Source organism: Megalopta genalis, unplaced genomic scaffold, assembly GCF_051020955.1.
Source record: "Megalopta genalis isolate 19385.01 unplaced genomic scaffold, iyMegGena1_principal scaffold0026, whole genome shotgun sequence".
In the NCBI taxonomy this organism is placed as follows: Eukaryota; Metazoa; Arthropoda; class Insecta; order Hymenoptera; family Halictidae; genus Megalopta; species Megalopta genalis.
In genome coordinates, this window is record NW_027476096.1 from 150,978 (window position 1) to 175,854 (window position 24,877).

Here is a 24,877-nt window from a genome sequence, read left to right on the forward strand (position 1 = left end):
TTACAATATAATTCAAATACAATGTAATTGTGTGAATTACAATATAATTCAAATACAATGTAATTGAAATACAATACTATTTAATTATAACATAATTCCAATACAATGTAATTGTGTGTGTGTGTGTGTGTGTGTGTGTGTGTGTGTGTGTGTGTGTGTGTGTGTATGAATTACAATATAATTCAAATACAATGTAATTGAAATACAATACTATTGAATTACAACATAATTCAAATACAATACTATTGTGAATTACAACGTAATTCAAATACAATGTAATTGTGTGTGTGAATTACAGTATAATTCAAATACAATGTAATTGAAATACAATATTCGTATTCTCCTTATCGCCATTCATAGTTTGTGATATTATCTTATGGTTATGTTTTTTGACTACCCTTATTTCGTGTTTATATTAAAACTTTCATTATCCGGAAATCCAGAGTTGGGCATCATTCAAGTGATTATTAAAGTACAATATTATTTGTTATTTGGAAGTTTAAATGAAAGATAGAATCAATTACTAATTATTTATATAGGTTCATTTAAATAAATTATTTCAAATAATAAAATTTATTTCTTATTTATAGAAACAATTTCAATTGTTACTTATTAATTATCATTTAAGCGTTTTCATTTGGCACTTTCATATTTTCATCTCGTTTGCATATGGTACTTCGCGTCGAATAAATAAAAATTATATTGTAATTATTAATAATAATTTAATTTATTTATTAATAACATTGTAATTAGTAATTAATCTAATTCAATTACATTGTAATTCGTAATTAATTTAATTCAATTGCATTGTAATTCATAATGAATGTAATTCAATTATTCCGCGTACTTCGTAATTATACTCTTATTGAATTACGAATTACATTATAATTGTGGATTACAATATAATTGAATTATAATGTAATTAAGTTATTTTGTGATTATAATTCCTTGGGTAATTCATTCTGCATACCTGAAAAATTTTCATTAAAAATGAAAATTTTAATTAAATTATCAAATATTAAAATATTTTAAATTAAAATATTTCACTCAATTAAACAAAAATTAAGAAGCAAACTTATATGGCACCAATTACTTCTTCAGCATTCGTACCTCTTGCAAATCTTAATAAAATTGAGCAATCATTTTTAATTTTTCATTAATCATCCATTCGGTCATCAATCGACTGAATTTAAAATGGGGAGATCTCCTTATTGGGTTGGCTAAGTGTTAAGTATAACGTGAAGTAGAATTGATAGGTTACGATCAGACGTGCCATTTGATTCCTATTCAATAGTATTATCCTCTCCAACAATTTTTCTCGAAAACGGAGCCTTCAATGCAAAAATATTGTTCTACATTTTTCTCTTATTTGTGTGTGTAAGGTCACCCCCTGCGGGTTGTACCCCAGTTACTGACCGCTCTGTACACGAATGACGAAATGATTTGCTCAGATTTCAAAATTAATTTGTTCTCTTATTTCCTTCCTAATTTTATTACAACCAACAGAACATATAAGAATGTTCAAAATGTAATTGATATCATAGAACATCAATTTCTATATTACGAAAAAACGAATGAATAACCAATGATAAATACTTGAATGAAAAATCACTAAGTATTATAACAATTGAAATTGTTTTCGTAAATAATTTTTATGGAACTTTGGGGTGGCTGGCATAGCCAAAGTGTTAATAAGAAGTCTATAGTTACACAACTTTTAGATATCTCAATGTTAATTTATTTTGTTCAATATGTGTGCGCGAGAAGTGTATACCCAAGTACAGAACACTGTGGAATTATTATTATTAAGTCAGTAGAATTAAATAAACGAATGATGTGACAAGAGTGGAAGTCGATGATGATCGAATGATGAATGAGAAGTGAGTGGCAATAGATATTATTATTAATGTATGTCAAAATGTGTCGTGCGTGAGATTTAAGTTAACATTTCGATTTTGTATTTGACATGATTTATTAAATACTATTAACAACAAATACGGATAAAATGGAATTATAATTTCCGTATTTTAAAGAATAATAATTTAACTTGAATATTTTGCCATTTTCAATAATGCGAAAGCCTTAGGTGCGCATAATTAATGAAATAGGAATTTTCATGATATTTTTAAGAATTATGTGATGGTGGAACTTGATATTTCATTTGAAATGGTATACAGTAACTCTCATTAATATTCAGATACCTCCTAAAACACAATAATTTTCTTAAAACTGGACTAAACTACTTGAATGTTCTTTTTAGATGATAGAGGGACTAGTATACTACTAATAAAACAAAAAAAAGATCTCGTTTCCTAACTTCTTTATCGGAACCTATAACAAAGATTTAAAAACTGCATCTTGTAGATCTCGGTGATTTGTATGCACGCTGAAAATATCATCGAAATCGGTTAACGCATAGTTGTCGTACAAGCATTGAAAGATTTTCTGCAGATAAGAATGATAACTGCGGATTTCTGACAGTTATCGTTCGAAAGCGTCAATAAATGAAACAAAACTCCGATTTTCGCGCGGTTTATAATTCTTCACAGCTCATATCAGGGTTAATCGATTTTCATTGTGCAGATAAGTTACCGAGCTCTACAAAATGCGTTTTCTAAATTTTCGTTGCAGTCTCAGATGAAAATGTCGAAGAAACGCAAGTTTAGTTTTTTATGATTTCTAATAGTAACAAAATTTGAAAAATAGTATTTTAGTCATTGTTTAGTGTTATGTTTAATGTTATTCCGTTTGAAAAAGTGTTCGAATATTAATCCCCGCGCAGCCGACACCGGGTCACCGTTGACTCGGAACTTGAAAATATGTTTATTAAATTTTACACTTTTTGTTAACAAACTCCCTTCTCCTCCGCGTTTTAGAGATCATTAAATATCACTCTGTACCAAAGAGTGGGGCGCAAAGCAAGTGTACTAAAAATTCAGCTACGGGTCAAAATTGACCCGGTGTCTGCACGCCGCGCCGCGCCGCACATTTACGTCGGCTGTTCGAGGGTTAATGCGAGTCACTATAATTTCACGAATAACATTACTCGTCGCCGTCACTATACTCCGTGCTCCGCAGGAAACAGTGTACAGGTCTTATGGCGTGATCAATAATGACGTGCTGCATTCCGTAGTAAAAAAAAAAACACACACACACGAAACCTTACAATTGGAATCACTTTTCCAGCTCTAATAGTTTCCGAGATAGTTGGCCAATCATGATTCGGCCTCTCAAATTTGGAGATTGTGTTCACCCCTTCGACGTAAACGAAAGCCGAGACAAAAAAATACTCACTTCCATATTCTTTATTATATTTGTAAAATATTACGAAGAATTTCCTAGCAGAATTTTCAGTAATTGCGGAAACTATCACACGAGTTGAAAAATATGAGATAAGTCTGTTACTTGAATCTATTGTTTAACCCTTAACCGGATTACGGTGGACGCAGCGGCCACGCGTAACTTTAGACAAGTCACTGTTAATATACGCTGATGTAATTATTTAAAAATTCATGTAATCCTGTCTATTAACTTGTCAAGTTCGCAATATTTCAACGTAAAACGTGCAGTTACTAATTTGCATGCATGCAATATTTAGTGAAACAATAATTGGCAGTAATTGGCAGTCCGGTTGAGGATTAACCCCTTGCCATACTTTGACGAGTCTGACACGTGATGGAGATTTCTAGTAATAACCTGTTATGCATGAGTGCTATCCCGTTCTTTTCGGTCTGAATATAATTCTGATTTCTTGTCATCAGTATTTAAACATTTACGTAAACGTAGACACAGAATAAACGTAAATTGTCATTCATCTTCTTAGAAACGATTACAATTGAAAATCTTCTAACCATTATAACCGTGAAGAAAATGGCACGACAGGGAGTTAAGTCCATCGTACAGTGCCTTTTGAGTCTCCGGATGTGACCAGATCTGTTTACGGTCATCGAAAGTAAGCGTTAACCGAAGTTTGCAATTTCTTCTTCGACTGTAGAAATCGTAAAAAACATGACGCGCCACATGTTTGCCCAAAAACCAGCTTCCGTAAAAATCGACGGGTATCACATCGACGTGTTTCCTCGATCGTGCCAGTACCTTTTCGAATTCACTATACATTCGTATCACCGAGGTTTTCCTTCTTGGGATCCCGGGAAGCAGGTCTCAAAACATTTCAGCAACTCTCACGCTCGACAATTCACGGAGAACAAGCGAAACAATCGAAAGCAGGGACGCGTAACTAAGTAGCGGCAGGCGGAGAAGCGGCAGCCGTCGGATCCGAGTGAAACGGTAAAAGGCAAGTCCGTGTAGCGGATTTGCCAGCGGCTGGGTTCCGGGTCTCCGGGCCTCCGGGTTCCGGACGTACGGGGATCGAGGTCCGGGGTCCGGCCGACGGGACGCGACGCGACGCGCCGCGCCGCAGGAATAAAGAGATAATCAGCAGCGGAAGACTCGGGGAAAAAATCGGTGCTACGGCGTGACTCGCAAAACAACGTCCACTTTGAAGCCGCGGCGTGCACGTTGAAGCCGTTGTCGTCGCGAAGACTACCCTTACGCATACGCACTCGAGACTCTGCGCGCGCCTCTGTTCCCCACCCTTACCGCAACGGCACACCACCCCTTCGCAGTCACCGTCGTCTTCCGACGGAATCAGCGACTTGGTTCGAGGTCAGTTCGGTCCGCGCACGAGTCGAGGCAGTCCGAGCCCCATCGTCCTGACGACACGGGACGGGACACGGATATATCGAAACGCCGAGAGACCGAGAGACCGAGAGACCGAGCGACCGAGAGACCGATATCGAGACGGCTGTCGGGACTGAAACGGGCAACGATGACCTTCTGGTTGTGTCGGGTGGTGACACGGTGAGCAGGTGAGAGAATCAACCGGTAACCGTGTAGCCCACGAGACCGAGGGATCAGCCCCGGTGATCGAAGACTGTGAACGCAGACGGAGACGACCCGGCATCGTCGAGGACCTCGCCGAGGCAGAAACTAGTGTCCACTGTGCCAGTGCAACTCTCGACCAGCGCCATCGCCACCGCCAGCACCGACATGGAGGATACGGAAGCGGAATAGTATCGTTGAGATGCCGCAAAGGAGTCTCGAGACATGAAGAGAGCGCGACCGAGGGTAAGTAGGTTTTATTGTCCCTTCTGACGGTATCGCTCCGTCCTCTCCAGCGAACTGCCGCCCCGAGGGGCTTACCTGTCACCGAAGTCACAGCGAGTCTCTGGCAGTCTCAGGCACCTAGAGCCGTTTCCTTCCACTAGCGGACTAATTATATTCCCGTGTTCTTACGAGTAATTACTCGATGAATGTTCCCTCGTCGGGAACGTCCTCTGGCGAACGTCCTCAAGCGAATGTCCTCAAGCGAACATCCTCCAGCGAACGCTCCTACAACTGTTGCCAGACGTTTCTTTGTTCCGACCTAGCGAGAGGATTTCCATCGGTCCGGCACCGATCGTCTTTCCGCCCGGCGCGTATTCACTCGAGAGTCCACGAAATTGTACGCGGAGAAGCGTGTCTGGGAACCGCGAGGTGCCCGCCTGCCAGCCCCGATGGTTCGTATCCTCGCGTGGTGTGCCGCCCGAGAGGATCTTTATTCCTCTCTGGTAACCGGATAAGTACGTAGGAGGGAATCTTGGATCAGTGGCGGAATAGTTTTAATACGTATCGTGTCTCTCTCTCTCTCTCTTTCTCTCTTGGTCATCGTTGCTTCCCGGCCCGATCGAACAGTCACTTAACCGAACGGTGTCGAGTAGCACCGTTAAGAGATTCCGCGATGGAGGAAAGTTTCCGAAGTCGATGACTGCCCGTATCCCTATCAATCTTCGCGTAAACCACTGGTTCGATGCACTTGGTCGGCGTGTACTCCGGTTTTCCTTGCCAGCGACTCGGCCGTCCCCCATCCACCGCTCGCATAAAGTATTTTCGTTCATTGATTTATCGGATTCACCAGTTTCTCGCTTTCTCGCTCAATTGCCGTCGCTTCCCTGCCCGTACCCGTGCCCGTGCCCGCCCCCCGCGAGCCTTTTTGGTTCGATTTTGTCGGTGCTTCAACAACCTAGTCCCTCCTGACTGCCTCCTCCTCCTCCTCTTCCTCCACCCTTCTTTTCCTTCTTGCTTCTCTTCTTGCTTCCCTTCCTTCGTTCTTTCTTCCATTCTTTCATCCATTCTTTTCCCACTTTCGTTCCCTCCCTTTTCTCTCGCTCTCCCGGCCCGTTCCTTTCTCCGGTTGTTCGTGCACCTCGTACCTCGGGTTCTCTGGCCATTTCTTTTTCATCGAAGACGGAATCGCGGTTGGAATGTCGTTGGGCGTACCGGACTGCTTATCGGCGTTTCGTGCACGCAGACTATCGATTCCCGCGACAAGGGGTCGACTGATACTGCCGCCGCTCAGGCTTACTTGTAAACCAGCCTGCACGAGCTGGTAAAACGCTCCGCTCCGCTCCATTCGTCGGGCTCGTGACAGCACGCGGCTTGTCTTCGCATACGCGCACACTGTCATGGTGGTCAACAACCTTTTCGAATGATGTCAACCTTCCCCTGGTTGCCCCAGCCACGGAGTCGCTTTCGACGGAGTTCAGCGGTGCTCTGGTGGGGGCAGGGTGCCGCGAGGGGGGTTAGGGAACGAGGGTGTCGACGGGGGAGACGCGGAGGGGTGGCGACTATGAGAAGCTTTTCCCTTGGCTGGCACGAGAAACACAGGTACGCGAGCACGCCGTGATTTTGCTAATCGATGTTAGGCAGTTTGGCTGTCGGCGGTGCACGGTTTTCGGGCACGTTCAGAAGAATCCTAGCCGGCTGCGGCCGCCGGCGCCGAGTTTCGAAAGTTCGAGAATTTGGCGGTTCGAATCGTGGGCCGATCATGCAACAAGCCCTGCGATAGAGCCCGGTGTACGTCGATATCCTTATTAGGGGCTATTCCAGTGGAAATTGCGTTTTTTGCTTAACCCGCCGCGGTCACAATTCCTAGGCGAAACGCGAACAGTGACGCACGAAAGTGTTCGAACGCTTCTCGAAACGATATGAATTTTTCGAAATTCGACCGAATGACTTGAATTTTTCTCGAGATTTCAGGCAAAATCTTATCGTTTAGTGGACGATTTCTGTATGTGCATACTTAATATTTATGCGACACCAAACTCGCATAAATTTTGAATTGCAATACCTATACAATGGTATAGGAATAATGTTCTATAATAGGATGAAACGTATTAATCAGTTGATTACTCTCGTTATCGTTTTAAAATCACTAAAATTTCACGCATGTACTATAAACTTCAACGATTACGTAATTCATCTGTATTAAACTTCATTACAATAGATTGCACGGTCATTAATTCTCGTCAGAGTGTAAAACAGCCAATTAATATTACAATCGAATCGATTTTTAATGTTGATTCCTTATTATGTGCACTGTATCCTACAGATTTTACCTAATGCTTGCGTATGTACGAATTTTAATAGATTATTTTGATAGAATAAGAATGCAATTTTATTCCTCCGCTGTCAAACTTCCTATGCGAAACGCGTACAGTGAGACTTGACCAAGTGACTTGAATTTTTTGTGATTTTAGAAGCATTAGTTTGGTAGACAATGGCTAAGATATTGTTTTCAATGATTGCAATTGAATGGAATGGCAAATAAAATAACAAACTCTTGATCAAACGAATTCACTTGATAAGAGACTTGCGATTATATCAATTTATTAAATTCAGCTTCATCTTATATATTTACCACATAATTTGTCTTAAAATATTTATCAATATATGAGTATTTATAAGCTAGGAACGAATGAAAAAAAAACGGATCATTAAAGTGGCTCGAAACGTAATTTATGCAAAAGAATTAATTGACCAATGGTATCCTGCTTATAAATATGTAATTATAGAAATGAGTCAACGATTTTACAAGTGTTTTATTGTTACCTAAGTTAGAACTACTTACATCAAATTTATACCATCAAAATAATGTTTCTTTACATCCGCAATAATTCAAGTTATAAACATATTATTATCTGTCATAACGTACGTGTAGCGAATACTATAAATACAGTGCCAGACGAAAGCATTCGTACACCTTCTAAAACGATATGCGTTTTTTAAAACTCGATTAATTTTATGTTAAAGGGGCTCGTTTACTGTACATTGAATAAAGTACTTTTTTCAAATTTTACTACTAACTTGAAATCACAAAAAAAAAATAAAAAACTCGCGTACTTCAACTGTTTTATCTTAGTCTATAACGAAAAGTTAAAAAACGCGTTTTGTGGTGCTTTGAAACTTATATGCATGCTGGAAAATTTCATGGAAATCGGTTAACGCAGAGTCAATTTGTAAGCGTTGAAAGATTTTAAAAACTGCAGATAGTTACCATTCGAACGCGCCGATAATCGGGATAAAACTGCGACGTTCGTGATTTTTAATTGTTTACAACTCATATTAGAGGCAACCGATTTCGATAAAATTTTCAGCGTGGATATAGTATATAGGATATAGGATATAAGCTACCGCGCGAGATCTACAAAATGCATTTTTTAAATTTTCGTTATTGGTTCACATGAAAAAGTTAAAAGTCCCGAGTTCTTTATCGCTTTTACTATTCCAAACATATGCAATTTTTGAAACAATTCTTTAACCATTGTCCAGTAAACTAATTCCTCTAACATCTAAAAAAAAAGTTAGATCGTATGACCCAGTGATAAAAATGTTATTCCGTTTTAAAAGACGTTCGACTATTCTCATGGCTCACTGTATATCGTACTAGGTCATTCAGATGCAGTCCAGTATTCAAATTATTGTTACTAAAAAACTAACATAAGTCGTAATTAATGTAGAATTAAACGTAATCGTAGGTGAAAAGGTTAAAACATTGGTGACAAGAGAACAGAATATTGAACTGACTTATGAATGGAATAACATTCGAACTTAGCAGCGGGTGAATGAAACTGAAACTAGAAAGTTTATAATTAGGCTGCGGATTTTTATGCGAAATAAAAATTTAATGCACCAATTGCAAGAAATGAAAACTAAATAGAAAATGTTTTCGTTTTTTAATCATTTTGTTCGACTGAAAATAATACAATGATATTTCAAAATTCGTTCAATTTTCCAACTATCTTCATCGAAATCATTGACATGATGCATAAAGATCCGCAGTCTAGTTATGATTATATCCATTCGAATTATTAGTTTTACTCTTTTGTATTCCAAGGATTGTTCAATATATTATATTACAAAGTCATATGTGATATATTCATTTATATTTTCATACAATAAGAAAATAGAGAAAACTTAATTGTTGCCGTGTATGCTCGTCTTTATACCGAACAACTTTCGTTCGAAACAGTTTTTTCTACGATATTACAGTTTACATGAAAATTGAGGTGAAATAGTTAAATGACTCACCCCGTATAGAATTTCGCGAGAGCTTCCTGTTTTCGCCGACACATCAAGCTTGAAATTTTCAGTAAGAAAAGTAGGGATTCGTTATTGAAAACCGTTATTAACATGATTATTCGAAGAACTTTGACGCGTTGACTGGCGTGTTACTCATTTTCATTTTTCTTAGGGAACTATTTGCACAGAATGGAAAATATACTTTAGCCCTGGTATATTAAGCATAGTAAAGTGGTTCACGATCTGTGAAGTGCAAGAGGATCGACAGAGTAATTAATATCGTAAATCTTCACTACTTAATGTAAGGGTTGATAAAATCTGCAGGATAATCTCCGGCTTCCTCAAGCTTTAGCAACCGGTTGTTATTATTTATTTAGATGTTTTGATGACAAGGATAAACTCTAATGTTGGCTTTTGTTTTATGCAATAAATTGTTCTGACTTTATTTAACGTTCGCGGTTAAATCATCGTTAAATCGACGATTAAATTAAACCTCCCAATATGATATCATACATTTCTAAAGTAAAATTGTATACGTAGAATATGCTAGCATTAGGTGCAAAATACACCTAAATGCAAAATGTGTAGAGGTTTTTTTTCTATATGTATAAACGATTCTATTTTATTATTTCATAAAATATCCTGATACTAAGAATAACTTATACAATCAATTATATGAAACGTTATAAACTGTTATTATTGTTTAATTTGTCGTAATTATAAAAAATTTGATCTGTCATGGCCCTTATATAATTTATAATATGAATATAATGTATTCACGCACGTGTAATATAATTTTTATGACATTCATATAATAGAAATATGATATTATATAATATAATGCCATGAAAATCATATATTAGGTCGTTCGGAAAGTTGTTTCGTTTTTCATAAAAATTTCATTTTGTAAGGGTGTTAAAGAAACACTTGATTCAATATTTCTCCAAATGTTAAACAATAAGATTTCAAAGCTACCAGAAAAATGTCGAAAAGTTTGCTTTTACTCGTAACATTAAAAAAATCGACTTTCATTTTCTCGCGAAAGAATGAAACAACATTCCGAACGACCTCATAAATAATTATAATATTTATTTTACTGTACTTCCTCATTTTAGTCAATCCTTAAAGGATTAACTTTTGTTTCATACTGTCGCTAATAGATGGATTTCTCATTTATAAAATGCATCTAATTTTTTTAAAAATCTAAATCGAATACTTTTGTTTCTTTATGAATCTCGTACATCAGAATTGAACAGAAATTGTACTTGTCATTTGCAACATGTCATGTTCTCACTTTCTATAATTCAAAACGATACTTTAAACGAACATTTCCAAACAGGTGTCAAGATGTATTTCATCATTTTCATCTATTTCACATGTTGTATTCGTAGGCGTTTAACATTTAAACGAAGTTCATTCCACAAAATAATGATGCTTTCTCTGTCTACTAATTACAAAATTACTTATTAATTCGTGTTTATCCATCGCCATTTCCAATTATTACGTTACAATCTTTTAAACATTAAATTATGTTATTAACACTTCTGCTCGTATTTTATTGTGAAATACATACACACTCCTCGTCTTGTGGAATACACGATTGTCAACCTACCAGCTGACAAAACTTGAGTAAAAATGAAATTTATATAAACCGTATCTTTATGCTAATACTAATGCGCAACATTTGTATGCACAGTTCAAGAGCGTAATTAAGTACAGGAACTGCGGCACTCTGGTAATTACAAACGATATCATATATACAAAATACAAATAATCGGTACAATATTACATTCCTTATGAAGCATATAAAACATTGTTGTGTACAGTAGATTCTTGTTTTTATCGAATGGTAAATTAACCCATTACACTGTAGACTATTTTAACTTCAAAATAAAGACATTTGTTTCAATCTACAGTTTTCAATCAGTTTGCTTATAGAAGACTTTTATTTTTAACAATTTAATGAGTGGAAACGAATTGAATAATGTGAACATTCTTTTGAAAAATAGTACAATAATTTTTAGTGGCGGCTCAGTCTCACCGCTCGAGTGCAAAGGGTCAAGAATGCGCTTTAAACGACAGTAGTATTAAAACTAAAAAATTAGAACATTCATCTGCATACTATAGTGATATGGTTGAATCATTGGAAGATGTTGATCAAATACAAACTTACAATCTGATTTATATTCTCTATTATACAGATATAATGAATTTATTATAATATATTATATATTATATATAGCATCATCATTTATTACATATTATAATATGTTGTATATTATATATAATATTATATTATACATTATATTGGAATATTATATATTATATTATAATATTATACATTATATTGTAATGCACAGTACATTATAAACTAGTGAAGAGTGTTCGTAAATATAGATACCAAACAAAATGTCGCGATATTGCCTACGCAGTTTTGGACAAAATCAAGTGTGCAATTTTATTGAATTTTTTACATTTTTGGCCGTTCAAGTAATACATATTTTGCAATATTACAAGCTGTTCGACATTCGAGTTGGTCATGCATCACTTTATTCTTTGTATTTCTAAATTAATAGCTGTTTCATACTTCGCGTAATCAATCAACCTGTTAATTAAGCTTTCAATCGTAAATATCTGTCTAGACGCAATTAAAGTTGGATAATGGTAGTCCAATGCAAATCGTTGCGGAATAAACATGAACCGAATTCAATGTTGTCTGATTTGAATGTTACGATTCTGTGAACTAGAGGTATACAGGTTGTCTGATTTAAGTTAAGACTATAAAAAATTTCGTTTTTTAATGCGTAGTTGTATTCGAGGTTATTATAAGATCATCTTGCTTTTTCTTATATCGTAAACCTATATTTTTTATTTCGGATCATATTCTACGTAAAAAATGCACTAATTTCGTTCGAAACATTTTTTTGTAATATGATGTTCCCAAATGAAATAAAATACCATCCAGAAGAAAGTAACGTTATCACTTTAATAGGAAAATGAAATTATCCTTCACATATACCTGAAAAATCAGTTAAATATTTTAAAAGATATAGGAGTTATAAAAATATGTTTCAAACGAGAGTTGTGCTTTTTTACGTGCAATATGATTCCGAAATAAAAGATATAGGTTTATGATAAAAAGGCAAGATGACCTTGAAATAACCTTGAAAACACTAGATTAAAGAAACTAGTAGTGCCATTTGATTTCCCACTTGAAATACTAAAAGACAGGTGTTAGTTCGTTTTTTTTAAATCACGTGTCAACCTTAAATTAAATAAGACACCCTGTATGTAATTATGTGCATAAATGAAAATATTGCAAATTATTTGAAAATATTGATGTAACAGCAAATGACCTAACTTAGAAAAGATGTTATACTAGTCTTCCTCTATTATAAATCCACTAAATTCAGACTTTCACTCTTAAAGAAAATCTCGAAAAAAACATCTGTGTTACAATTTCATAGTAAAAAGTCCTAGCAAAATCGAAAATTTATTTCCACATTGGTAAGCGATGTTCGATGTGCCTTATAGATCCATTTCAATACAAAGCTGACACGCGCGGATCGTACATCACCGGAGATTTTCATGAATTCCTCGCATGCTTCGTATTGTAACACGTGCGTTACTTATAGAATAGATTTTACGTTGAAAAGATTGATCGCGTTCTTCCAGCGAGGATGAGCACCGATTATAAGTCCCTGAAATGTTACGCCCTCTTTTCACCTAAGTAAATAGCGAGTTGATAAGTTTTCATCGCCTTACGAATTCGGTGCTGTTTACTCGACTATCTAGAATCTGCGAATTCATACTCTGTAGACTAATAAATCAAAGAGGGCAATAAAATTTCGCCACGTGAAGTTTCATTTTAGAGGACACGGATGGAACATTTATCTTCTTCGCGGATTTTGGTACGTGAAGGTTTGACGTATCTAGACAATAGTTGCAATATCCGTTGTCACAATTCCGTTTTCCATCGACCTTGCATTTTTACAACTGACAGTCAGTCTAAATAAGTAATTAGCATCAAAATGTCATTGTGTGAAACTATGCTTTAAGTAGAGAAGAGAAACTCAAGTTTTTATAACGTTAACGTTATTATTGATCGGATGATTTTGTAATTCTATACTTTCATAACAGCGTAATATAGGAGATGAATAAAATAGTCGTAATCAAAATTTTATAATGCAATATTATAATACAACTTTATAACACGAATGTGATTTCGTTGAAAATCAGTAAAATATAAATTACAATGTGTTATTGACACGAAGAGTCAATTCAAGTGCATGTTTTGCAAGAAGTTCTAATTTCTGATCAAATAAGGTGTGATAAAACTATAAATCAATGTATAGTTTTATATTTTGATGTATGTATATTTAATCTTTACTCTTTATAATGCTATGCAGGATTGGTGAAAAATCGTGAAAAATAACCGGTCAGGGGATGATTCTACATGCAAAATAGGTCGAAAAAAGGGTAACATATTGGGTTGGCAACTAAGTAATTGCCGATTTGTTCAATGAAATAAAAAATTTTTTTTACTTGGAATGAAGTTTTATCTGTAATGTATTTTCCATTTTGTTCGATGACCTTTTGCCTTCTCTCTGACAACTTGAAAATTCCACGCTCGTCGAAAGTCTGATCCTTTTCGGCCAAAAACTGAGTTAAGTGAGATTTTACAGCGTCATCATCATTAAAAGTTTTACCACGAAGGGAGTTGTCCAGGGATCGAAATAAGTGGTAATCCGATGGCGCGAGATCAGGGCTATATGGTGGGTGTAACATCAATTCCCAACCAATATCCATCAATTTTTGCCGAGTTGACAAAGACGTGTGCGGCTTAGCATTGTCCTGGTGGAAAATGACACCTTTACGATTCACCAATTCTGGTCGCTTTTCCTTGACCGCTGCATTCAATTTGTCCAGTTGCTAACATTCACGGATAATACAAAATAACATAATAATAATAATAATAATAATAATAATAATAATAATAATAATAATAATAATAATTTTATAATATAACATTTACGGATACCATAAAAATGGGAGTGAGAGACATCTATAACTGAAATCGGCAATTACTTAGTTGCCAACCCAATATTTTCATTTCAGGCTCCATTTTCGAGAAAAAATAGCTTGAAATAATAATACTATTGAATAGGAATCAAGTGGCACGTCTGGCCATCACATACCAATTCTACTTTTCGTCTAACTACAAGTCATACAAACCTAACAGGTCTTTAAACCTTTTTTTCTCGAAAACGCAGTTTTAAGTGAAAAAATGTTACTCTTTTTTTCAACTGATTTCTCCATGTAGAATCATCTCCTGGTCGGAAGTACCACGATTTTTCACACACTCTGTATAATAGGCAAATTCTACAACAAAAAATAAGCCGAAAAAATAACATATTTTTTCATTTAAGACTCGGTTTTCGAGAAAATTGAGTTCAAAGATGCGGCAAGATCGCGTGGCTTGTAGTATGACGAGAAGTAGAATTGGCATGTCATGATCAGACGCGTCACTTGATTCCTATTCAATAGTATTATTTCTTCAACCTAATTTTTCTCGAGAACGAAGCCTTAAATGAAAAAATGTTACTCTTTTTTTTCGACTTATATTTGAATGTAGAATCATGTTCTTGCCGGTTGTAGCACTAGTTACATGACACCTTGTGTACATGTTAAAGAATATGTTACATCTTTTATGTAATAGTCTCCGATTCTCATACTTTTTATATAAGTTTATTCTTTTCCACTATGTTCAACTCAGCGTATTGTTATACAGCATATTATTAGTCGGAAGTCGTGTGAATGTCGACTCCGAGTCGACCCATTCGTATTTCAATTCATGAAGTTTCAAGTATTAGGTCATTAAATATGAATTGCATAGATTTCGTAGTAAAATGATACAGTAAAGTATGCATTTCATGCTTAATTACCCAATAATTTAATTCAATTTAAACTAATTTATTAGAGAGTTTATACTAATATTAATTTTATAACACAGTAAAGTGAATATATCGATAATAAATAATATGACGGGAAGTATATTTGGCATGTCATGATCAGACGTGCCACTTGATTCTTACTAAATAGTATTATTTTCTCAACCCAAAATTTTTTTCGAAAACGGAGTCTTAAATTGAAAAAATGTTACTCTTTTTCCTCGCCTTATTTTTGCATGTAGAATCACTATCCGAATAATAAAAATAACACAAACTATTAACGAATGTTAACGCAAAGTAATACATTAAAATTAACAGAATTCTATGGAATTTGATGCATTTGTGATACAAAATCTCCATAAACTAATGGCATAAAAATTTTTTGTGTTCATTAACAAATGCAATGTAGTTTTTTTTCGATTCGGTGAAAACGTTAGCAAACGACGAGTTTTATTTGGTTTCTGTGTCTTTCACTTCTCGTATAAAAATGTAAATTCGTACAAAGCGTCGCAGTCTACGAAACGAGTAACGGAGAGAAACGTAACCCAACCGTCACTTCACAGTGCACGTCGTATTAGATGAACTTTTTAATTCAATTTTCTTAAAAAATGAGGTTTTTACGAAATAATGCCAGTCCGTATCTTGCACGTAGAAAATCCTTCATCCATGTATCTTATGTCCAAGGAATATGAAACGTGAATCATTAAAGTTATTATTGTATGAACGTCATCTGAACAGACGCAAAAAAAAAATAAATTCGTATAAACTTCGTTTAGTTGGAAAATAGAATTCGAATATTCGTTGCTTAAGTGTGCCAATAAAATTTGATTCATGCTAGTCTGCCCATCACTTATCATTTCTACTTACACATTGGCTGTCTAAAATCATTCAACAGTAGGGTGGTCTTTATCTTTCGACTTTCATTTTTTTTTTATTTCGAAATTCAAATTTGAGTATCAAATTTTACACACATCATTTTTTCGTCATGTATCACACTTTATGGTGGTAAGGCCCAAAAGGTCTTCAAAAATATTCTTGATCCCTGAGCTAAATAACCCTACTGTACAGGGGGTCACAAAATTATATATCACGACCACCATAGTGGGATTCTACATCTCTGGATCGGTGGAAATCTGTTAAAAAAATTTCGCGGAAAATTGACCTTGACCTTGAAAGTCAAGATTATTGTTGCTGTATCATAGAGTACTCATCAGGAAGAACAATAGCCTCAAACGAACCATGGGTCACAAGTCATCCCTTTACATAAAAAACGATGTTAAGAACGATGTTAGGGCCAAGTGGCCAGGATTTATGGCAGGGGCCATGTGCTTGGGTACCCGGACGGTATGGGTCTGTCCCGGGCACATGTGACACCGTCATAACGTCTCCTGGTCCTTGATTACGGTCCAGTCAATGACGGTTGGGTCTGGCATTGTTCGGGCACGTAGGCCCATCAGCGCGGGAGGTCTCGCAGGAGCAGATTTTGTCACTCTCCCTCCTAACTCCCGGCCCACCGTTTTGGGGCAGTCTCGCTGGATTTGGGATTGCAGTGATTGGACCGTAATTCCTTGCCGCCCACCCTAGGTTAAGAGAAGTAGGGAGGACCGAGGTGATATGAGACATGACTCCGGTCCTCTAGAGCACAGAACATTCTCAGAAGTACAGACAGAACATTCTTACAACACAGAACACTCTTAGACAGACAGAACATTCTCAACAGTACAGACAGAACAGTCTTCGAGCGATAGACAGACACACAGAACATACAGAGAGTACAGACAGACAGAACACTCTTAGACGCACAGAACATACAGAGAGTACAGAAGACAGAACAGTCTTAGAGCGATAGACAGAACATTCTCAACAGTACAAACAGAACAGAACACATAGAGAGATACGCGTAACGGTTAGGTTGCGCGTTACAAATAGTCCCACTACAGTGGGTGGTCCTTCGAGATAGTCGGCACCAAGTGCAATATTCAGAGGATCTCCGTCATCCATCTGATGAGTCCTCAACAAACGACATAAAAATTATATGTCACAACCACCACACCCAAAATTGCGATACAACTGGCCGGAAAGTGATTCTACATGCAAAAATAAGGCAAGGAAAAAGAGTAACATTTTTTCATTTAAGACTCCGTTTTCGAGAAAAATTGGGTTGAAAAGATAATACTATTTAGTAAGAATCAAGTGGCACGTTTGGTCATGACATGCCAAATCTACTTCTCGCCATATTATTTATTATCGATATATTCACTTTACTGTGTTATAAAATTAATATTAGTATAAACTCTCTAATAAATTAGTTTAAATTGAATTAAATTATTGGGTAATTAAGCATGAAATGCATACTTTACTGTATCATTTTACTACGAAATCTATGCAATTCATATTTAATGACCTAATACTTGAAACTTCAGGAATTAAAATACGAATGGGTCGACTCGGAGTCGACATTCACACGACTTCCGACTAATAATATGCTGTATAACAATACGCTGAGTTGAACATAGTGGAAAAGAATAATCTTATATAAAAAGTATGAGAATCGAAGACTATTACATAAAAGATGTAACATATTCTTTAACATGAACACAAGGTGTCATGTAACTAGTGCTACAACCGGCAAGAAAATGATTCTACATTCAAATATAAGTCGAAAAAAAAGAATAACATTGTTTCATTTAAGACTTCGTTCTCGAGAAAAATTGGTTTGAAAAGATAATACTATTTAGTAGGAATCAAGTGGCACGTTTTGTCATGATATACCAAATCTACTACTTCTCGTCATATTACAAGCCATGTGAACTCGACGCATCATCCAATTCAGTTTTTCGAAAACAAAGCTTTAAATGAAAAAATGTTGAAGTTATATTTCACATTTAATGACCTAGTTGAAACTTTGTTAATTAAAATCCGAATGGATCGTCTCAGAGACACATAATGGAGATATAGTAATAATGTGCTTTGATATAAATTTGGTCTTGATTTTCAAGATTATTTTGCGCGATGTTGTTTTAACAAATCTCCATCGATTCAGATATGTAGAAACTTGCTATGGTGGTCTGGTCGAGACATATAATTTTGTGACACCTTGTACAATCGCACGGTGTGACTGTAGAGCGACTGTTTTTGGCCAAAATAGTAAAGTGTTTCCATTATTGATTTTTCTATGAACAAAATGTTCTTATAATTTTTATCATATTCCCGGATGTGTATGTTATAACATACATATTGTTATTGTAATTGTGATGCAAAATGACATGATTGCTATAACACTCAAATTTGTAAGCCACATTTTTAATTATTGTGCACTTTAATGTAATTGTTTAAGAAAAAAATCACCTATCTATTTCTTACTGCTGATTAAAATTTTTATTGTCGTAACTTTGAAAAAGAATGCACATGAAGGAATGCTTACTAAATTGATGTAAAAGAGACCAATACAATCTTTGGACATTAAATAATATTTATTTGAGATTATTATTCTGTTATTTGAGATTAAATGATTCTCATTACGAAATTCTCTTGTATTTATATGTATATTATTACCCTATGCTATTATTATTCATGATAGAGAATTATAGATGAATTTCGTAAAGAGAACTATTTAATCTCAAATAAATGCATATTTTCCATGTCCTTATTTTGTGCCTTTTTTAGTCACAGTTACACATTATTTGAAATAATAGTTTCCTGTTTTTCACGACTCCATTGTAAAAAAAAAGTTGATCAAGGAGTTAAACAACTTTTTTAACAGAATATTGCTACACCGCGTTTCATTGTCATCCACAAAGTGCGTGTGAGCAAAATTTGAGCTCGATAGCTTATCAAGAAATAGTTTTAAATTCCTTGTCAAAATTTCGATCATAACGATAAACGACATGTGCGAGTTAAATAAAACCGTATAAAACAAATTTATCGATAAGCAGCCTTAAATAAAAAATGTAATTTTCAGTCGTATCAAATCTTCAGAGACTGCAATAATAATAAAATCCGAAGTGATTGACACGTTTCGTAATAAAATTGTTACATTAAATAAATGGCAAATATTAATATTTACTTAATACGCACGTGTACTTTCTACTAGATACGAGAAATAATTATAATTTCCAATTAAGCATAAACATTATAACTATGATGATCAATAAAAAGTTGTCACAAAAAAAAGTCATTGCAATTCCTGGAAATGATGAGGAGAATGGACTGAAACCGAATACATCGAGGTACAAACTTTCTGTCGAAACTTCCGATGGAAAATAATTCACGTGGAAGTATTTGACAAGCAATTTTTTTCTTGCTGTCGCTGTCGTGTCGGTTGGGTGCTAACAACCCTCAAACGCGGGAACGGACACATATTTGATCGTATATCTCGGAAACTGCGGGAACAGGAAAATTGTTATAAATGAAAGCTTTGTGTATCGCTCAATGAGAAACCTAACTGTGCAAAATTTGATAGAACTTCGTTTATTTAACACGTGCCGCGTCGTTTATATATACATATATAAAATTCCAAAATTCGTTTTTATTACAATATATTCGAAAAAATACAATTTTACTCGTCCACTTTTACATCAACTATGATCAATTTTAACATCCCACAACTCCTGGCAATATGTATTTAGCTAGAAGCAATGGTTAACCACTTCATTTTTAGAAAACGAGATTGTTTGCACCTCTAATGCTACGACATAAATATAAAAGTATTGACATCTTCAAATATCATCTTTAAAAAATCTTTAACAATTTAAAGTTACTCAAAGTAACTTTTACATTTTTAGTGATATTTAAACAAAAACTTAATAAAACATCAAATTTGTATATTTCGATATTAGAAATAATAGAAAATAGGAATATATAAATACAGTTCTTTTTGATTTTTGTTTGAACATCAGTAAAAATCTAAAGGTTGCTTTGAGTTTATAATTATTCACAGCACAGTATATGACCTCCTTTACCTGAGTAACCCTTTACACAAAAAAAAACTTAACAAGATATCGTATTTGCATAATTCTATTTTATATTATTTCTAATATAGAAGTATACAAATATGATGTCTTGTTAAGTTTTCGTTCAGATATCATTAACAATGTAAAAACTTCTTTGAGTCTATAATTATGCATATTACTGTAAGGATAGACCTCACACGCGACAAGAAGGCACCTTTACGTTTACATTCCCCCTCCTACTAGCTGCTCCACTGCCGCAGCTAGTAAGAGGGGGAATGTAAACGTAAAGCTGCTTTCTTGACGCACGAGGACTATACGTGACACATAATTAATATTTTAGTTTATTTTCTTGAAGAATTCAATGAACAATGATAATGATGTTGAGGAAAAGAAGTATTTGGCCAAACAAGATCCTGGAAAAAAGTATTTGGCCATTCAAGTTTGCAGAGTGAAGCGAATAATAATTTGCTTTATATTCGTAACGTCTAATATTTTAGAATGTTTTTACGTGTGTATGGGACTGTTTTAACTCTTTTGGGCACGGTGAAATTAAAAATGTCCCATTTTTTTATGTGTGGTAATGCATGATGTGACATTTTTAGACCCACCTCGAAATATTGCAATACCTGCATGCGCATTCATGAACCCATGTGATACGGTGGCAACAAATTGAATTGAATTATTATTATTATTTCATATTTTTATATTATGTGAGATTCCTTTGTTAATAAAAATATACCAATTTTGTTTAATTTGAAACGTAATACAATTTCTGTGCAACATGGATCTATTTTATTTTCTGAAATCCTGTGCCCCAAAGAGTTAACGAGTGCTGTTGCTAATTTTATAAAATTTTCAATTTTATTCATGAAATTTTTCTCAATCATACTGTATTGGTTCGCCATTCTTCTTCTTCATATCTTCTGTTTTACTGTACTAATAAATTAACCTCTACGTTATTCACAAAGGTCAGTGGTAGAAGTTGACCAATTTTGATCTCGACTATGACAACGAACGTTTTGTACGGGGTATGTCCAGAGTAATTCGAAATGCATAATTATTTACCATGGAGATGCTCACAAGTCAAGAAAAAATAAACACAATACTGAAATTATAAATTGATAATACAGTAGCGTACATAATTAGAGGAACCAAAGTAACTTTAACATTGTTATTGATACCTAAACGAGAATTCAACAAAATATTATATTTGTATATTTTTATTTTCTATTATTTCCAATATAGAAACGTACAAATATGATATTTTGAAGTTATTTTTTAAATGTATAAACAACTCGGCTAAAAGAGATCACCTACACTGCTGTGAATAATTACAAACTCAAAGCAACTTTCACGTTTTTACAAATATTTAAGCAAAAACCAAGAAAAGAAAACTATATTTGTATATTTCTATATTAGAAATAATAGAAAATAGAAATATACAAATACGATATATCGTTAAGTTTTGGTTTAAATATCACTAAAAGTGTAAAAGTTACTTTCACAGTCTATAATTGTTCACACCACTGTTTAAGTTGGGGTTAGTTAGTTCTGGGGTAAGCTGGCGATCGTTGCATAAAGGTTACGACTGGTGTGACATAAATATGTATATGTCGAATATATTCGAAATCTTTTTGTAAATGTTCGTAAATGGATGAATGGCTGAACTTCATTCATAACAATTGTCACGCGGTTGGCCATGGGATTATTTGAAAACGTGATCGTGCATTAAACTGAATATCAGCGGAATTTGAAAATAATTCAAGATCATGTACGAGCGGTTACGATACATTCAGTACAAGCCAGTATTTACGGTGTGTTGCAGTTATTCGAGCGCAAGCGACATTAATTATTATTTTTACGTATTGCCTTGTGTAAATACCGTATAGGAAATGTTTAACGCATTTTTCGTATGATTTGAAGGATAACGAGAATTAAATGTACCTCGAATTTGAATTTTATGTTTTGTATGATCGCAATGAATGTGGCTCCAGGGGTCAATATTTTTATTCATTTGGCAGGCAACGCGTAAAGAATTAAATCGTACGTGCTTGGGCGAACAGAATATTCATTTGTGTAAAGAACGAAAAAGTATTGTATATGAACAATACCTCATGGTTTCGCTGACCGTTTTTCTATCGTATGATTTTGATGATCATCACGTTGACACTTCATCGAGTACTCTTCTTCTGAAATATGTTAATACTAAAGTGTAATAACGTAAGTGATATTTATGTAAAATAAAAATCTTTCGTATCGATCGTAACACATAGAAGTTAACCCTCGTATAGCCAATATAAACGAGTAACGCGGTAATCCGACGCTGGATCACTTTTGACCCACAGATGAATTTTTACTATACTTACCTTGCATTTAACTTCTTGGTACAGGATATTAATACTATGACAGGAAGAAGTGTTGGTTTAAAAAATGTAGATTTTACGTTGTCGCTTCTTCGCTGCGCTCAAATTCTGGGTCAACGATGACCCGGTGTCGGCTATGTAAGGGTTAAACAGAAATTTTATTCATTATTTCATAGTTTTGTCAATGTTAAAATAGTAATAATAATAATAATAATAATAATTACCTTTGACAGATACTTTGCCGTTATTGCATAAAATTCGAAGCCTACTTATTAATAGACTGCGAATGCTGTGCACTTATAACAAAAATGAACAAATCAAATACATTACAGTGAAAACATTTAAAGAATTTAAAAACACTGTTGCATTATTTTCAACTCAAAAAGGTAGTTAAAGTAAGAAATGTCGATGTAGCTTTTCAATCTTGCAGCTAAGGCAAACAATTTTCACTTTGCATAAGAATTATTACTGATAACTGTTATTAACAACTAAACTGCGGATTTTTATGTAAAACAAAAATTCTCTACCTCGATTACAATATATATGAACTACATGAATATTTATGCTCATTCTTAAAATTGTTAATGATATGAAAATTGCTATAAATGCATACAATTCGCAGTCTACTAGTAACCTTCGTAACAATAATGGAATTGTAAGCATCCAATATTAATAAAATAAGTGAGTTCGGACGGACCAATGTAGTGTACATTTGATATTAAATAAGATAATAAAGTCTTTTGAATGAATTCAGTACTTCAAATACTTTATTATATTTCCTTCTACAAAATGACATATGAAAAATTGTTTTATCTCGCGCTATATAGAAATAAATTACTTTTCATTAATTTTTGTACCTCAAACGCTTGAGATAAAATAGAAAACAGCAACTAGTTTGACGTGAAATATTGAACTACGTTTCTTTGAATTAGTTTTATACGTTTGATTTAATTAATTAATTTTAAAGTGTTTACTGTTTCGCCGCATTTGATCGCAAAAGTTCTACAGAGGAACATCCATACGAAGATAAATGTACATGGAAACCTGTATCTTTGATTCAGTCGGCGATGATTGACATAAACAAAGAGTAGAGCAAAGGCAGACGAAGTGTATTTGAGATTTTATTTGGAAATAATCTGGTTAACAAAATAATCTATAGAAAAATTATTTGTACATTGAAAGTGTAGTCATTCAGTATGTCATTTCAATGATAATTTTTTAATAATTTATTTGGATAATCTCGGATTCTGATGTATGCATATACTTAATACGACGTTGTTTTGGAATTATAACTGTCTCTGCACTGTTTAGATTACTCCTCTGCCTTCATGGAAACTGTTCAATGTGACCTTCTGACTTCCATTGACCCTTTGACCCTTCCAACATTGTCAGATACTGTTTGAATTCGCCGGTAAATTCCCTTAATACGCTGACGAAATATGTCAACGTTATCTATACCGTGTTGTAAACACGAAAGCTCAGTTCGTTAAAAGAAATATTGGGAAGCATAAACAGCTGTAATTCTGAAACGAGATCGTATTTGATGGATTATAATTAGACTGCGGATGTGTATGCGTAACACATGTTTATAGGAAACAGATAAATTAATAGGACCTGGACAGAAATTTGTTTTATCATTAGTGAATTCCAAAAATATAATTTCTTTTTTGCATATTTTGTTTACTGCAAATTTCGATGTACAATTTGGTATGATCGTTTTAACGCGCTACTTATACCGTGTTACTTTAGCTTTAAAAATTTCCTAAACGGATCTAGTCGATTAAGACGGTCAAAATTGCTCTTAGAGATTTTTTAGTGACTATTATACCGTTCGATAGCTGACTACGAAATCTCATCTGTGCAAAATTTCAATAAGGATAGTTACAGGATAAAATAGATTGCGCACTTTTCCGCCCATTCGCCCCTACGGTGGCATCTTAAAATTTTGAAAAAATGTGGCTTATTTTAGACGTCAAGCTGCATATTATAGAATTTTTTCAGATTTTTCGGTTGCAAGCTGTGGTCATCAAAAATGAAAAACCAAAAAAGAAATCGAAAAACTAAACATTTCTTGAAAATAAAAATATCTTTTTTATATTAATTCCCTGTTAAGATACTATAACAAGCAGTGTGTTCAATTTTTCTCAGATTTTTCGTCCGGTTGCGGCATTATAAAAAAGAATGAAAATCGAATTTGTCGATATTTTTGCTA

At 34.5% G+C, this 24,877-nt stretch overlaps 1 protein-coding gene across 2 annotated transcripts in view; it reads left to right on the top strand.

The window, feature by feature from the left end:
- Positions 1-4,654: 4,654 nt before the first annotated feature.
- LOC117220144 (potassium voltage-gated channel protein Shaw) overlaps positions 4,655-24,877 on the top strand; it is a 419,368-nt gene continuing 399,145 nt past the window's right edge. The window contains exons 1-2 of one of the 2 annotated variants that reach the window (XM_076527543.1): positions 4,655-4,868; positions 4,946-5,127. The gene's annotated coding sequence lies outside the window, so the exon portion shown is untranslated. Of the gene's footprint in view, positions 5,128-24,877 lie in introns of both variants that reach the window. The other variant, XM_076527542.1, reaches the window with a different exon arrangement.